Raw genomic sequence first — 18,492 nt, forward strand, 5'->3', positions numbered from 1 at the left:
TGTCAACCTAGCTAGGCCAAGTGCCCAGATAGTTGTTCCAACACTCATCTAGATGTTGCTGTGAAAGTATTTCTTAAATGAGATCAATTTTTTTAAGTTTACTTCTTTATTTTGAGAGAGACAGAGACAGCACAAGTCAGGGAGGAGCAGAGAGAGAGGGAGAGAGAGAATCCCAAGCAGGCTCCATGCTACCAGTGCAGAGCCCAATATGGGGCTTGAACTCACAAAACTATGAGATCATGACCTGAGCCAAAACCAAGAGTTGGACACTTAACCAACTGAGCCACCCAGGTGTTCCTCAACATTGGAATCAGTAAACTCTGAGTAAGGCAGATTACCCTTCATAACGTGGGTGGGCCTCATTTAATCAATTTAAGACAAAAAAGACAGATGTCCCCTGAGGAAGAAGAAATTCTGTCTACAGTCTGCATTTGGACTCAAGCTGCAGCATCAACTCTTCCTGGGTTTCCACCCTTCCAGCCTACTCTTCAGATTCTACAGTTGACAGCCTCCACAGTCATGTGAGCCAATGAGCCAATTCCTTAACATGCATCAATCTCATGATGAGAGATAGATAGATAGATAGATCGACAGATAGATAGATAGATAGAAGGATGGATATATAGGTTGATGGAAGGTTGGGTGGGTGGGTCAGTGGGTGGGAAGGAAAGAAGGACAGGTAGAAGAATGAATGGATGGATGGATGGATAGATAGATGGATAGATGATAGATAGACAGACAGATAGATATCTCTCTATCCACATACATACATGCATATCCTATTGGTTCTGTTCCTCTGGAGACCTCTGACTAGCATAGAGGGGAATGGACTTCTCACTCACATTTAGAAAATTCCCATTCCTTCCTCATGATTTAGTTCATTAAAAAAATTTTTTTTAAATATGAAATTTATTGTCAAATTGGTTTCCATACAACACCCAGTGCTCATCCCAAAAGGTGCCCTCCTCAATACCCATCACCCACCCCTCCCTCCCACCCCCCATCAACCCTCAGTTTGTTCTCAGTTTTTAAGAGTCTCTTATGCTTTGGCTCCCTCCCTCTCTAACCTCTTTTTTTTTTTTCTTCCCCTCCCCTATGGACTTCTGTTAAGTTTCTCAGGATCCACATAAGAGTGAAAACATATGGTATCTGTCTTTCTCAGTATGATTTATTTCACTTAGCATAACACTCTCCAGTTCCATCCACATTGCTACAAAAGGCCATATTTCATTCTTTCTCATTGCCATGTAGTATTCCATTGTGTATATAAACCACAATTTCTTTATCCATTCATCAGTTGATGGACATTTAGGCTCTTTCCATAATTTGGCTATTGTTGAAAGTGCTGCTATAAACATTGGGGTACAGTGCCCCTGTGCATCAGCACTCCTCATGATTTAGTTCAAATGGCACCTTCAAAGTGAGGTTTTCCCTAGTATCTCACATTGGGCTAGTTGAATTTTCTCATTATTCAATAATTGTTTCTTGTAGAATTAGGGTCACTTCTTATTCATATTTAGATGCCTACGTCCTGGCTTCAAGCCCACTAAACAAGATTGTGACATGAATATAATTACTGCTCAGGGCAGGGCCATGTCCTAGTCATCTCTGAATATACTCTGTGTGTGATGGATTGCTAGGTTTTCACTAAATTTCAGTAGAACAAAACTACATTGTCCACTCCCTTTCCGTGGCTGGTTTTGCCTGCAAAGGGGTATGTTATGGGTTGGGTTATGTCTTTTCCCAAATTCATATGTTGACGACTTAATCCCCAGTGCCTCAGATGTGACTTTATTTGGCAATAGAGTCTTTACAGAAATGGTAAAGTTAACATGAGGTGATGCGGTGGTGGGGGTGGGGCACGAATCCAGTATGATTGATGTCCTTATAAAAAGGGAAAATTTGGACACAGAGAGAGATACATAGGGAGAAGACAGTGTGAAGGGACACAGGAGAAGGATGGCCATCTACATGCCAAGGACAGAGGCCGAGACAGATCTTCGCCTTACAGACTCAGAAGAAATCAACCCCTCTGACACCTTAACCTTAGCCTTTTAGCCTCCAGTACTGGGAGACACTAAATTTCTGTTGTTTAAGAAGTTTGGTTTGTGCTCTTTGTTACAGCAATCCTAGCAAACAAATACAGGTATATTCCCACCAACAAATGCACATTGTTCAGTGAACCCAGGCATCTAAGGACCTATGTAGCTCCTTCCAAATTTTTAATATTAAAGAAAGAAGCTGAGTGTTTAAGTCACTGAGATATCACACAATCTTGGTTAACTTGGTTCCTGTTAGCTTCCTTACCTCTTTTCACAGCTAGAAAGTGTATTATCTCTAAGAGCAATGCCTGGCACGTAGTAAGCATTCAGTAAGCATTTAGGGATATGAATCAATAAATAATGGACATGTCCCATGCTACTGCCTTCCAGCAGAACAAAAGCAACCTTCCACACCCTGTTTGACTGTCTTAGATCAGCCTCTGTGGTCCATCTTAGCCCCAAGCCCCTTTGAAGTTGTTTATTCCTTACCAGATGCCCTGATTCATTAGTGGTTTCCATTAAAGCCATGGTTGAAGAGACACTTTCATTTGAAACCCTTGAGTGTGGTGTTTTTGTTTGTCTGGCTTCTCCTGCTCTGAAATAATTCTTTTCTTAAGGTGCTGAATTTTCTCATGTTCGCCTCTCATCCTTGACAGGCTTTCCTTTGATCTGTTCTGGAGGGACTTGCCCAGGCCCATTTAGGAATGCCAGAGGATCTTAAAGGAAAATAAATCATTGACTGTTGAAGGTGAGAAAGATCAAGGGAGACGCCTTTGTCCAGACCCTTCAGTTGTAGATGAGGTCACAGTTTTCCAAATAAGCCATGAGAATGGTAGTAGTGGTGGCAAGACCTGTTAATAATAGCAAGAGCACATCACCTACCTTGCCATTTGTAGAGAACTTCCCCTCATGTGATTTGATTTCACACAGCACCTTATAGGAGATTGAAGGAACTTGGACAGTAGAAGAGATCACTGGCCCTGGTGTCCGGAGGCCTTGGCATTGCCACTTCTGCTCTGCAGTGACTCTGCGCAAGTCAGTTCACCTTTATGAGCCTTTGCCGCTCCACTTATAAGATGGGTATGAACATGGCTCCTCATTATGGTTGCTGAGAGACCAAGAATATACAAGATCTTTGAAAACTATAAAATTCTGCAAAAATATAAAATGCAGCAATTTTGTACTTCAATTTTTTCTTAGTTGATTTTTTTTATTGTTATCAGCAAAATAGGGACAGGTTTTTTTTAAAGGAATTTTATTTTGTAAGTGAGAAATGAATAAATTTGTGCCAACGATTGAGGGTGCCAATTGAATTCACAGTGAGAAGCCTAATACATCAGAGATGTCACTCAAATCACGGCAGTCATTAATATGGCCCTGAAATTTGAGACATGTCTGTATGTGAATATCCATCTCACCACTGCTGAGTGCTTTTTTTTAAAGGAACTTTTGCTTCTCTACTATTTTTTGTTTTTATTTACCCTTTCTGGCTAAAAAAAAGTTCAATGTACATTCACTCAGCACATATTTACTGATCCATGTGCTGGGTATAAGTCAAGGCCCTGGGGAATAAAGTTTCTGCCCTCATGAAGCTTACATTTTAGTGAAGGAGATAGATGGTAAATAGAAGCATATAGTGTGTGAGATGATAATATATATTATGGTGAGAAAGCTAGCAAGAGAAGGAGTGCTTCTTGAAGATAGCACTTCAAGGGATGTAGGAACTCTGCACTCACCAGAGGGATGTGATGGAGAAGCCATGGGACTATCAGAGGGAAGAACATTAAAGGAGTGCTGTTGCCTTATAAATAATTGCCTAAGAATGTCATCCTTTGAGTAAGAAGAAAAGCCACTGGAAGGTTTTGAGTGGAGGGGTGATATCATTCATTAAACATCCAGGTGCAAAAATCAAGGATACAGTTGCATATGTGAGTCTGAAGTTCAAAGAAGTTCAAAGTGGTGATATAAATTTGGAAGCCATGCTCAGTGAAGAAAGAATGGAAACCCAAAAAAGTACTAAAAAAATGGAAACATATAGAACATCTTTACTGAGGTATAACTGATATACAAGGAACAGCACATAGTTAATGTGTACAGTCTGATGAGCTGGCCGTATGCAAACACCTGTGATACCATCACCACAATCATCACCTCCCCAAGTTTCCTTGTTGTCTCTTTGCTTTTGATCTGTTTTGTGGTCAGAACACTCAACGTGAAATCTACCCCTTTAACAAATTTTGAAATGCACAGTAGTAGATCCTTAACTATAAGCTCTATGTTGTACAGCAGATCTCTAGAACCTATCCATTTAGCATAACTGAAATTTCATACCCATTGGGCAATAACTCCCCATTTCTCCCAGCTCCCAGCCCCTGGCAATGCCTAATGTATTCTCTGTGTCTATGAGGTAGACTATTTTGGATACTTCATGTAAGTGGAATCCTGTAGTATTTATCCTTCTATGGACTAGATTATTTCATCTAGCATAATATCCCCAGGTTCATCCATGTTGTCACAAATGGCAGGGTTTCCTTATTTTTAAGACTGAACAATATTCCCTTACATGCATATACCACATTTTCTTTATCCACTCATCTGTTGATGGACGCTTGGGTTGTTCCTGTATCTTGGCTACTTTGAATAATGCTGCAGTGAACATTAGAATGCACGTATCTCTTCAAGGTCCTGATTTCAGTTTTTTCAGATAGATACCCAGAAGTGGGATTGCTGGATCATATGGTAGTCCTATTTTTATTTTTTGAGGAATTTTGTACTGTTTTCTCTAGCTACCACACTATCTTACATCCCTGTCAACAGCGTACAATGGTTCCAATTTCGCAGCACTCTCATCAACACACATTATCTTTTTTTTTTATAATAACCATCCTACCATGTGTGAAATGATATCTCATTGTAGTACTGATTTACATTTCTCTGATGATGAGTGATTGTCAGCATCTTTTCATGTACCTGTTGGCTGCTGTATACTCTTTTTGGAGAAACATCTGTTCAAGTCTTTTGCCCATTTTTTAATTGAATTGTTTTGTTTTATTTTATTCTATCTGCTATTGAGTTGTAAGAGTGCATTATATACCTTAGATATTAACTTCTTATTAGATATATGGTTTGTAAATGTTTTCTTCCATTGTATATATTGACTTTTCATTCCATTAATTGTTTCTTTGTGCAGAAGGTTTTGTCTACTTATCTATTTTTGCTTCTGCTGCCTGTGCTTTTGAGGTCATAGCCAAGATATCATGCCAAGACCAATGTCAGGAAGGTTTTCCCTTATGTTTCCTTCTAGCAGTTTTATAGTTTCAAGTCTTATATTAAAATCTTTATTCTACTTTGTATTGATTTTTGCATATAGTGTAAAGTAGGGATTCAATTTCTTTTTTCTCTTTCCATTTATTTATTAAGGCACATGGCTACCTAGTTTTCACAACACCATTGGTTTAAGAGATTATCCTTTCCCCATTATGTATTCAAAGCACCTTTGTCAAAGATCAGTTGACTTTATATTTGTGGGTTTATTTCTAGGCTTTTTATTCTATTCCATTGGCCGATATGTCTGTCCTTATGCCAATACCATACTGTTTTAATTAATGTAGCTTTGTAACATTTTTTGAAATCAGGAAATATGACACCTCCAGCTTTGCTCTTCTTTTCTCAAGATCACTTTGGTTACTATGGGTCTTTTGTGGTTCCATATAAATTTTAGAATTTTTATTCTATTTCTGTAAAAATTTCCATTAGGACTCATTTATGAGGCTGGCATTATTCTGATACCAAAACCAGACAAAGATACAACAAGAATAGAAAATTAGAGGTCAATATCCCTGATAAATGTAGATGCAAAATCCTCAAAAAAAAAATACTAGGTACACCAAATTTAACAGCACATTAAAAGGATAATACACCATTATCAAGTGGCATTTATCCTGGAATGCAAGTAGGTTCCAACATACACCTATCAATAAATAAAATAGATTGTATTTATTACATTAATAGAATGAAGGATAAAAATCACATCATCTCAATAGATGCAGAAAAAGCACTTGACAAAATCTAACACCCTTTTATAACATAAAGCACTCAACGAACTAGCTATAGATGGAATGTACCTCAACATATTAAAGGCCATATATAAAAAAGCCACAGCTAACACAATGTTCAATAGAGAAAAAATAAAAGCTTTTCCTCTAATATCAGGAGCAAGACAAAGATACCCACTCTTGTCCCTTCTATTCAACATAGTACTGGAGGTCCTAGCCAGAGCAATTAGGCAAGAAAAAGAAATAAAAGGAATCCAAAACAAAAAGGAAGTAAAAGTGTCTCTGTTTGCAGATGACATGATCCTATATATAGAAAATCCTAGAGACCACACACACACACACACACACACACACACACACCCTGATAAAAATAATGAACAAATTTAGTAAAGTTGCAGGATGCAAAATCAACATACAAAAGTCAGTTGCATTTCTATACACTAATAACAAACCATATGAAAAGAAAATTAAGAAAACAATCTTATTTATAATAGCATCAAAAAGAATACATTGCTGGGGCGCCTGGGTGGCTCGGTCGGTTGAGCGTCCGACTTCGGCTCAGGTCATGATCTCACGATCCGTGGGTTCCAGCCCTGCGTCGGGCTCTGTGCTGACAGCTCAGAGCCTGGAGCCTGTTTCGGATTCTGTGTCTCCCTCTCTCTGTGATCCTCCCCCATTCATGCTCTGTCTCTCTCTGTCTCAAAAATAAATAAACGTTAAAAAACAAAAAGAAAATCAAGTAAGGCCTACAAGCATAAAAATAAAAAGACAAGACAGTTCTTGTCTTATAAAAAAAAAAGAATACATTGCTTAGGAACAAACTTAACCTGTGAAATGAAAGATTTGTACACTGAAAACTGTGAAACACTGATGAAAGAAATTAAAAGACATACAAATAAATGGAAAGACATCCCATGTTTCTGGGTTGGAAGACTTAGTATTGGTAAAGTGTCCATACTGCCCAAAGCAATCTAGATATGATTTTTTAAAGCTACCTTTATGGCTGCTCAGCTATGAAAGAGAAGGAAGGTATTACTTGAGAATTCCCAGATTGTGACCACAGTTTTGTCTCATAGTGTTAATACAGCAACATCTCTGTACTTGTTTCTGACTTGGACACTATCCAACCTGAACCCTCTTCATCTCTGGCTTCTCATCTGGACTCTACGCCTTTTATGGTGGCAGAGCTGGTCTTCAGAACTAGCTAGTCCAACACACCAGCCTGTGTAAGTTTCCATTACAATCTGTCCCCTTCTATTATCTCATTCAATCATTACCCAACCCAGGTTTCTCTAACTTCCAACCCAAACTTTTTCTACCATACCGTAGAATCATAATTTCCCTCATCAATTAAAAACTACAACTATGACTTTAGAAGATTCATTTCAGTAGTATCAGGGCTCACAATATGCCTGACCCCTCTTGAAATACACAAATAAGCCACTGGCTTTTAGATATGGATGATTTACAGCCTGTGTAATGTAATGACCCACTTCATGTGAGCAGCTCCTCTGGAGCCTTCTGAATGGTCTTTTGGCCTTTATGGTGATCTAGTCAGCCCAAATTCAACACACAATTCCCCAACAACATGTTTTTGTTGCTTCACAACAAGCCCTGTGCTACCTATTCTGGAGGATATAGGGGTAAGAAAGAAAGTGTCCCCACTCTAAGAATTTGTAATAGGTAGCGTATTCCATTTTGGAGCAGCTATGTCAGAAACACCTTCCTAAAATTGATTCAGAACTTCAGCTCACTGCAACTTCTACTCATTGGCTCTTCCACAGTTTAATACATTCATTATGTGCCGGAGGGAGTAGGCTCAAGTGGGAGGGAAGTTTCCTCTCCCCCATCCCTGCCAATCCTCCGCAAGGACAGAGGAGTTACCAATGATGGGTCCTAATCCAGACCATACACTGTACCACATTTGCAAGTGCACAGTGTCATGTGCATCAAAACATTGTATAAATGCACATGGGTCTTCTCTCCATGCAGCTGTGTTGAAAGCTCAGCTAGAGGCCACTTAATATCCAGCTATTATAATCTCCTCTCTTTTGTTCCCTGCGTGTGTATGTGACAAACATGTGATCAGTTTGTTTTCATGACCAGTACACCAAACCAAAGAGCTTGAGTTTTTAAGTTCCACTGGGGCTTGAAGAAAGATAGAAATCATAATGGGTTGTATAAGTGAGGCTTTTGGTGTAATCCAGGGATACCAGATTTTTTCCTTTGGGGTAAAACATGCTAGTTCAATCAATTATAAAGTATTCATTTTGTTTCTCACTTGCCATTGTACCTTGTAAGTTTCCTCAGGAACTTCATAGGGAAGGAGTTACTGAGATGAAGCTATGATGTTGCTATTTCCAGAATTCTTGGCTACGATGCTATCAGAACCTTGTCGCAGTTTGCAAAAGAAAGAATTTCTAATATTACAGCCATTTATCTACTGACTGAATGTTATCTTCAGCATCTTCTGAAAGCATTCATGCAAGCTGTATTTATACACTTCCAGTGACAGGGACTTCTTTACCTTACACAGCCAGTCTTTTCACCTTTGCACACTTGTGATGAATAAGAAGTTCCTTTGTGGATCGAGCCAATTCTGATCCCCAGTAATTTCAATCTCATGGCCCTATTTCTATCCCTCAGAGATAAAATGGAATGAACTTAACAAAGTCTATTCCTTTTTAGTGTAACGGCACATCAACTTGACTACAATTCCCCCTAGTTATGTCAAGGTCTGATAACCCGCGGGAAGGAGATATTCCCAAGTGTTGGCTGTTTCTCTGTAATTGACTTTTCTGCTCAGTGCTCAGCTCAGGCAAGCCACTGTTGATCTGCCAATCTGAGACCCCCTCTGTGTACACAACCCAATGGAGTGCGACATCCAGAGTACAGGTAATGGGTATGGATGAAAGTCATGGCTCCTGGAACATCTCCATTTCATTTGTGATGAAGCAGCCCATTCTCAGAGCCCTACAGGAGACTTGGCTTTGCTACCCAATGTTCCTAACATCAGCTGAATGTGAAGTTTGCATGCAAATAGCATCCTTGTTTAGGTGCCAGATGGTCAAGTGATCCTTGGTATACCTGGGGCATCAGTATATACACATAAAGACAGTGTTTATACATCATAACAAGTAAAAAGCCTTTATACATCATCCAAGAGTGAGAGAGAGATTGTGGTAAACATACAAGAATAAGAGCTATGGAACCAGACACACCCAATTCAAACCTTGCTTTCTGTCTTTTAAAAGACTTGCTATATGTTGTGCCCTTAGGCCCAGCTACTCTATCTCCCTGGACTTCATTTTCCCCCTATATTTGCAAACCAGAGAAGCAATATCCTCCCCCACAGTGTTGTTAGTAGGATAAAACGAGTGAAGGGTCTAATATAATGCTTGACACTTAAAATATACTGCTTTGACACTCAAAAATGTAAGTTCTTTTCCACAGTTATTCAGTTTACAAGGGTTTTTTCCCCCTTTTATTGTCTCATAACACCTAGTACTTGTTTGATCTAATTTCAGGCTTTCAGGCAGGACCATTGCACGTGTAAATGCACTCTGTTCTAAGAAGAAAACCAGAACATAGAGGAGATTGTGCAGCTTTATCCTTGGAAAGTTCTCCGTCCATCCAGCTTGCACTTTCATGCTTCCATCTCTCCATCTGCAAAATGCTTGGGTTGAATTAGATGATCTAGAAGGTCTTACACTCTCTTCTTACTCTCATCCATTGTTATTATAGCAGTTTGGAGCTATTTTTGTTCTGTTCCTGAAGGAGAAGTGAGGGGAGATGAGCAGTTCTTGGGCACCTGTTGGCTTGCAAGGCCTCTGTTAGATACTCTGTTTAGTATCGTGTTAGGCTCACTACGACCCCATGAGGGAGTTACTATTACTCTTTACTCACAGGTAGATGGAGAATGTCATAGAGATTAATGACATTGGCCAAATTGCTCCTGGTTAGTAAGTGGCAGAGCTTCCTAATCTAGATGAGGACATGGACGCTGGGAGTGGGATGCTTGTCCTACTCCTCAGAGATACCAGGGTCCCTTACCTAACTCAGTACTCTTATCCCTACAAGAGAACATCATGGAACAGAGAAAGGGCGCATAGTCCCAAGACTTAGGAAACCAAGCTTCTGGCTTTTACTCTACCTCCAAGTTTCATCCTAAATTATTCTTTCTCAGAAGAACTGAAAAATTACCTGCTATAATTACCTTCATGGTCACCTTGAAAGGTGCATGAGCAGGGTAAAGAGGAATGAAAAGTGGTACAAGGAGCTGCAGGTATGAGCTGTAAGGCTCCACTGCTCACTGTATGGCCTTGGGAAGGTTGCTTGCACCTCTGAGCCTTAGGGTCTTCACATGTCCAATGAAAGTGTTGAACCAGTTTCTTAAACTGTGGTCCCCACACCAGCAGCATCAGTCAGTATCATCTGGGAACTGCTTAGAAGTGCACATCTCAGTCCCCACCCAAGACCTAGTGAATCAGGTGCCCTGATAGTGGAGCCCAATAATCTGTGTTTTAATCAGCCCTCCAGGAGGTTCTGACCGTGATAAAGCTGAAGAACTGGTGGGTGAGCTGGGTATAAGGACTCTGCATCTGGCAGAAAGCCCTAGAAAAATGGCTGTGGCTGGAACTGAGGGAAGAATCAAGTCACTTCCTCAAGGCAGGAGAAATGAATGAATTTGCGTTCTGTGTGTAGCATCCTGCCTCCAAGTTAAGCCTCTAACACACACTTGTTATTTTATCTTGCTTCATATTTCTTGACCTTTTTCACTGATTTCTTTATCTGCAAGGGCTGGGGGAGAGCAAAGATATTTGCCTCCTAAATTTCCTGGGAATTGAAGCTGCATGAGCAGCTTGTGGGAAGTGCCTGGCACATAGCAGCCTCTTGATAAGTAGTCGCCCAAACTCTCTGGGTCTCCACCCTTAGGGTAAAAGGTAAACAATTTTGAAAGGAAACTCTTCCCTTATCTGGGTGACATGGGATTTTTCTGAGCCAACCCGAGCAGGTCACCAAAGGAAACCTAGTGCATCAGAGGTGCCACGACCCACAGATTCTAAGTATGCCTCCAGCCTAGAACTTGTGAGTTTGTCTCTCGAGGAAGCTCTGTGTCTTCATAGTTGACTGCAACTCCTTCAGGACATGTGAACAGCAAGGGCATGTTTTTTTAACTAGCAGGAACCTACTTATGCTTTATGCAAATTAAAAGCAGAAAGTATCCTGATATAGGACACGGACCATGATCCGGGACTGGAAGGTGGTAAAGTCTTGGTGGGGACTGTTGGTAACAGAGACTGTATTACCACTCTGGCTTTGTGGGTCTCATTTCTCTCCATTCTCCAGTTCACATGATGGGAAATAGCCACCCACACCTCTGGGGTTTTCTGGCCACGTGACTCTGTGCCCTCTGCCCTTCTCTTTTGCAGTCTACCTCTCTTAAGTCCAAATCCCCGGAGAAGAGAATTTGGCTCACAGGCTTGGTCCAGTCGTCTGTGGCCAGAGACACTGGATCACCTTATACTCTTAGTTACTGGGAACCACACCCCTGGGGTGAGAAGGAGTTTTGAGAAGCTGTTAGGAACCGGGCAGACTGTTAGAGATCTTCATTTTGACAAAGATGGGAGAGAAATCTTTTGACTCCTCCTCAAGAACCAGGGCTGCCGATTGCTGTCAGGTGCAGGGTATGATCAAGACCCTGCCATTTTGTGTTCACAGTAAAGGTTACAATTTATAATGCTAGCTCTCCTTTTAAATTTTGCTGCCAAGAAAGGTTGACTCGACAGACATGGGATATGGAAAGAGAATTTTTTATTCTGCAAATACACCAAAGTTCAGCGTCAGTAGGGCAATACGACAAAACATAAATTACTGTTATCTTTAGTGCATGTTATGCTTATAGCAGCTTATTGAATCTCTATGTAAGGAAGTTCTGCTTTGATGAAACATTTTTATTTTTTTTAGTTTTTCAAGAGGTGACTGAATACAACAAAATTATACTTACTTAAGGCACAAAATGGGTGTCATGTTGTGGAAATTCTCTGTGATAAGAGTCTTTTCTCATCCAGCCAAAACTTAACTGTGATGTGGGCTGCGATTCCCTCAAATGAAAAATGACAAAAGTCAGACCTAGTGATGGCCAATGCCCTTCTCGCTGCCGATGACATCTAGGCCTTCTGTGATGCCCTGTTGATAGAGATTTTGTGACTTGGCAGTTCTCCTCAGGATGCTGGCTCCATCGGGGTCCCGGCAGGAAGACGAGTGGCACATTCAGAGGGTTTGCTGGAAAAAGTTTAATGAGGGGATTGTTTACAGAGATTTGGGTGAAGCAGCCGGAGTGGCAAAAGTAGGTGGCTACTGTCCTGTAACCTCAGGAGAGAAAGCCACCTGAGGCCGGCAGAGAGGGAGTGAGGAAGAAATGCCTGCATGCCTCTCTCCTGCACCCTCAGACTCTAGCTGGCACCTCCCACTGAGTCCAGTGAGAAGCCAGCATAGAAGGTCGCCCAGGGATACCGTCTCCCTGCTGCAGAGCAGGGCACATTCCAGATCTGGGGGAACAAACGGAAGCTGAAGACAACAGGAGGGTGTGGTGGATGTCTCTCCAACTCTTGTGCTGCCAGCTGGGGACAAACACCCTGTCCTGTCTAACAGAGAATCCACACTGCTTCTGTGGCCTTGGGGTGTTGCTGTCTGTGGCCTGACCCCTGCTGGATAGACTTGAAGCACAGGGGCTGTGCTGGAGAGCTACTGATTGTAGACATCCAGTTCCTAGAGGAAAAGGGGGCAGACCCCCACAGCATCCCCTCCCCTCAGGAGGTAATGGGGCCAGGGATGGGCTTCTTCAGGCTTCTCAAGCCCTTTCTGTTCCAAGCTACCCCATCGGCAGCTGCCATCCTGAACATGGCCTTGGGACCAGTGCTGACCAGCGCTCCCTTCAAAATCCTGCAATGGTTCACCAGTGCCCGTTAAAAAACTTTCTTCCAGTACTTGTGCCCAAGTTTCCTGCAGGTACAGGTGTTTCCTGTCATAGGAAAACTTCTCTTGGACTGTTTCTTTCCTTCCCCTGAGGTGTGCTTTCTCTCCATCTCCCTGGGAAAACACGACCTAATGTGGAAGTGAGCTCTCCTTCCTTTGACAAACAACTTCCCTTCGTACCTCTCTTAGTGCACCTGTGACATGTTAACCGGGCCTTGTTTAAGTTCTCTTCCTGTTTCATCACTGCTTCATCACTGCTTCTTATTTTTTTTTAATTTTTTTAATGTTTATTTCTTTTCGAGAGAGAGAGAGAGAGAGAGAGAGAGAGAGAGAGAGAGTCCAAAGCAGGCTCCACACTGACAGCACAGAGCCCAATGCAGGGATCGAACTCATGAACCGTGTGATCACGACCTTAGCCAAAGTTGGAAGCTTAACCGACTGAGCCACCCAGGCGCACCTCATCACTGCTATTTTAGCAGACCTCTTTCCTGTTTGTTCCCACAAGTCCAAGTCTACTCCAAGGTCATCTCCTGCTGTACTCATCACTGCAAGGAACTATACTCCCCAAGATCTTTTGCTCTTTGGCTTTCAAGTGGTTTCAGCCGATGGGTGGGCCTTGGCAGAAGACTGGACAGGAGAGAAGCTGGGCTTCTGGAAACATCTCCCACTTTAGCACCATCTCTTCTGGGATCCAGCTCCTGGAGGGCAGTTCCCACTGCGGTTCCCACTACAACAAATCTCCTGGAGGGTCTTCATGCCTAGACTCTGGTAGCACCGTCATTTCCCCATGACCCTAAAGTCCTAAGATTTAGGCAGCAGCTTCTTACTGCTGGAACCCTGTATGATCTGTCAGTTCCCTCATCATCTGTGTAACTGATCCTGTGTGTTAAATTTCCTCTGCTTGAAATAGTTAAGATAATTTTCGTGCTCCTCACCGGCCCAGATGCATCATCTCACCCCCACGTGGAGAAGACAGCGTGAGATTGGGGAAAGTGTTTTCATCTTCATCACAAAAGATACCCAGGATCAGATTCCAGGTCTGCTTTTTTGACTCCAGGGCCTTCAGACAAGGTGCGCAGCCTCTAGCCAAAGCCAATTGGCTGTTTTCCTAGACTCCTTGGGAAGATTTTCAGTGAATTCACATTCACATTTAGATGAAAATGGTATGAAAATAACCTGGCACATGGTCCATACTCAGTAACCTAGAGTCATATTCTTCAATATCAACAAGAAACAGACTCACCTCTTTTCCTGGTCCCAGTTGTGGGCTTTGGGACTTTAGCCATTTGTGAGTAAATGCTACAGCCTTTGTAGGAATGAAACGGTCAGAGTGCCATGAGGAAAGTCAAAGAAGGCAAAGAAGAGAAAACTATCCACTGAATGGCTGTCCCCATTCAGGAATTGTGCTAGGACCCCCAAGTGTACCTCCCGGTTTGACTTTCCCTGCAGGAGAAGAAACAGTGGGAAAGAGGAAGACAAAACCAGGAACTTGTCATTATCAACACTGCCTGCCCTCCATTGGCCAGGACATGGTCCTCACATGGAAAGGACATCTGTCCTTTCCACAGAAGGAAACCAGGCCTCTGGGAGGTATGGTAACTTGACTTGACTAAAGACACACAACTAGTGCAGTGGTTAGATTCCAGAACTTTCCATGCCTGGCATCCACAGTTGCCATCAGGATGGAAGATAGAAGGAAAGTTGCAAGCTTCCCTGAAAAGAAAGAAGACACACAGAGGCCACATTAGGTCTCAAGACAGGAAATTCACTTCTTGTGAAGCTTGCAAAGCAAACCCAAGAGGTAATGGAGGGGGGAGGGAAAAGAGAAGAAAGAAACTAGGAGAAACAGTTGAGTTGGAGACCTGGAGGGGCCGGGAGAGATAAGAAGGGAGAGGAGAGACGGAGGCAGCTGTGACAGGGCTCAGATAAGCAGCTGCATCTCTCTATTAGAGATTCTGCCCCAGTTCTCAGAAAATTCCATCTCCAGAGCCTGTCAGGGGAGATGTAATCCACCTCAGAGGGAAGGAAAAAGGAAATGGAGGTGGGGGAGGTGGGCAGAAGGGAGCTGCTGTCTCAAGGGCATTCTCCTCCATTTTGGAGACTGCCTGGCTCCTGACCTCGGTTTGCCCTCCTTTTCACAGGAGCTTTAAGAAGTAGACAATTATGTGGCAGATTCATGACTTCACTCTTCAAGGAAAATACTTCTGGATCCAGCAAGGAAGACAGTCATGGGCCATTGGTTTCTAAAATTGCTACTTCTTCTCCAAAAGCCCTCAGATGAAGAAGCTGCCCACAGTCGACCCCTCTCACAAGGTAATGAAGACATAATCTGTCTTTGGTAGGTTCAGACTCGGCTGCACTCGGCTGCATACCTGTCCCGCACCGGGTGCAAAGTCTCCATGCTGCCCCACGTCCTCCTTATCCGTTCTTCCCTGCCATACCCTGGGATGGATTTGACTCCTTCCTTGTTTAATAGAGGAGGAAACTGAGTGTCAGAAGAAATAGCCCAGGGTCAAACAGCCAGTGACTGGAATCTGAGTCTTCTGGTTCTCGGTCAGATATTCTTTCCTGAAGTGGGAAGCACGTGCACTGGTGATGTAAAGATGATTGCAGGTGTCGCGTGTGTAAATTTCTAAAATAGTATTTTAGGACTTACATGTTTATTTTATTATAAAGTAGAATATATTAAAGGAAAGCTTACATATAACTGGTATGCTAAACCTTATATACTATCAGCACATACATACTATTACCTTAGAAGAGGTTAGATACATGTTTTATTTCAGAAAAAAAAAAAATAGTGAGTTTATAATAATACAGCGTTCACCAATACAATAATAGCGAACACTTTCCTGGTTAATATAAAGTGACCACAGTCTAAGCTAGATAGAGATTTGTGTGTATAATTAATTCTTATGAGATGGTTTTTTTTTTTTTTTTGCATTTTACAAATGAGTAAACTGAGGCACAGAGACCTCCAGTAATTTGCCCAAGATCACCCAGCTAGTGAGCAGATTCACACTGAGATGGTCTGGCTCCAGAGTTAGTGCTATTAACTGCTGCCTTAGCCGCAGGTTATGCCCTGATCTCTGAAACTTGGAAATAGACATTCATGAACACCAAGAGTATGGTAGGGACTTTGTCCTCCAACATTCATTCTACACTTCTTCCAGAATAACAGAATTTGAGGCCAGACACATGGCCACAGAGAATTAGTACCCCAGATGGGATCTGGGGACCATGTCCTGGCCAATGGAGGGCAAGCAGTGTTGATAATGACAAGTTCATGGTTTTGTCTTCCTCTTTCCCCCTGCTTCCTGGTTGAAAGGGGGAGGGTGGTGATCACCTTGGGCCACATAGTCATGGGCTACACCCCAGGGAAACCAGGTAGCAAGAGAGAAGAAGCCTGGCTTCCTGCTGGCTTTGTGGAGAAGTGATTCCAGCCCCAACTTGTTCCATGAGAAAGAATACACCTCCATCTTGCTCAAGCTACCCTTATTTTGGGTCTTTGTTATGCAGCCACATCTACATCCTGATGTTTGTCAGAGACCTATAACCCCCTTGCAAATCTGGAAGGGCAACCTGGTATTCAAGGAATTTGTCCAATAGGCTTATGGAGAAGCCATCTGAACTTAAACCTATCCCTGCACAGAATAATAATAATTATAGTGCTAATGGCATTTATTATGTGCTGGGCACTTTCCTAAGCACTTTACACCTTTTGACCCATTTGTCCTTCACTATGAGGAAGATACTATGTTTGTCCCCATTTTACAGATGAAGAAGCTGAGCCACAGGAAATGTAAGGTGCTCTCCCCAAAGCACATATGTGTAAATAGCAGTGATTTCATGTGTGACCTTTTTGAAATTTAAAACTATGAAGAAGTTTGGGGTGCCTAGGAGACTCAGTCAGTTAAGTGTCTGACTCTTGATCTCAGCTCCAGTCGTGATCTCATGTTTCATGAGACTGAGCCCCTCATCATACTCTGGGCTGACAGCACAGCCGACAGCTTGCTTGGGATTCTTCTCTCTCTCTCTCTCTCTCTCTCTCTCTCTCTCTCTCTCTCTCTCCCTCTTTCTCTGCCCCTCCCCTGCTCTCTCTCTCTCTCAAAATAAATAAATAAATAAATAAATAAATAAATAAAGTAAGTAAGTAAGTAGAAGTCTAAAGGTTTATTTCAGCCTTCAACTTTAGAGAGGGAGAGAGAGAGAATCCCAAGCAGGTTCCATGCTGTCTGCACAGAGCACCACACGGGGCTCCCATCTCACAAACCATGAGATCATGACTTGAGCCAGGATGAAGAATTGGAGGCTTAACCGACTGGGCCACCCAGGCACCCCTACCGAAGCAGAAGTTTAATAATGGATGGAGGTCACCCTCCCTTGACATTACAGAGAGCTGGAGGGAAGAAAGGGTTTACTTTCTTCAAAGTCAGTTTCCGAAGGGTCAGTTGCCAGAGCATATGGTAGGTAAGGGGCATCCCCCACCAAACTGACTTGGCCTGTTCTTCTGGCTTCCCAGGGTGTTTCCCTTGACTGTGTGGTCCTAGATGGGTCACCACTACTCAAGGATTCCAGCCAGGGAGCAGCCTGACCAGAACAGGTGCTCATCCACTGTTCCTGCTGGGGTTTCATGCCCCTGATTGAGGCCACAAGGGAGTAAGGGAGGAGAGAGGGGACAGCTCTGAGAAGCCAGGGAACAGAAATGAACATCAGTAAATCAAAGCATGCTGGGGTCTAGAAGCCAGATTCAAACTCCGAATGCCCTGCAGGGCTCTCAGGTTCCAGTGAGAAGGAGTCAGGCTCCCCGGCATGAAGGGCAACCCTGGGCTCCCCCTTCTTCTGGTCCATATCATGTAGTTTAAAATTCAATCATTTATGCAGCATCTACAGAGCAAGGTATTGAGGAAGAAGCGAGATGCGGTTAATGGACTGAACGGGAAGAGAAAATGCAGTCTCTTTTTCTGCTCCTGGGAGAGTTACCATTTGGGGGAGGAGGGGGCAACAAGCAAGTAGAGAAATGAGACCCCAGAGGTGGACTGAGGTCAAATCATGCAGTACCTTTTTATGTCATGTTAAGGACTTTGGCTTCCTGTTCAAAAACAATGGGTCTCGTGATAGATGCATTTTGCAAGTGGCTGAAAGATTTCCCATCTTGTGGCCTCAGGGCTATTGCCCTAACAGTTTGGGAATGAGTTTGTTCCAAAGCCCACTACCCAGCATTCCATGTCCTTACACCTGCTGTTGGCCCCACCCCTGCATGGAAGTTCTTCAAGTCAAAGTCACTCACAACTGCCACATCACCAAATCTGGTGGCCGATGCTGGGTCTTCATCTAAATTGTTTATCAGCAGAATTTGACACAGGGAGTGACTGACTCATTGAAATATCCTTTCTTGGGTCTTAGGACTGGGGAAC

At 42.7% G+C, this 18,492-nt stretch overlaps 1 long non-coding RNA gene across 3 annotated transcripts in view; it reads left to right on the forward strand.

The window, feature by feature from the left end:
* The window catches only part of LOC123386727, a 391,865-nt gene that overhangs the window by 302,076 nt on the left and 71,297 nt on the right, over positions 1–18,492 (forward strand). For 2 of the 3 annotated variants that reach the window (XR_006601089.1, XR_006601091.1), the window contains exon 3: positions 15,217–15,388. This is a non-coding gene — a long non-coding RNA (uncharacterized LOC123386727). Of the gene's footprint in view, positions 1–6,916; positions 14,877–15,216; positions 15,389–18,492 lie in introns of those variants that run through there. The other variant, XR_006601090.1, reaches the window with a different exon arrangement.

The sequence above is a fragment of the Felis catus genome, chromosome B4 (assembly GCF_018350175.1).
Source record: "Felis catus isolate Fca126 chromosome B4, F.catus_Fca126_mat1.0, whole genome shotgun sequence".
Taxonomy (NCBI): domain Eukaryota; kingdom Metazoa; phylum Chordata; class Mammalia; order Carnivora; family Felidae; genus Felis; species Felis catus.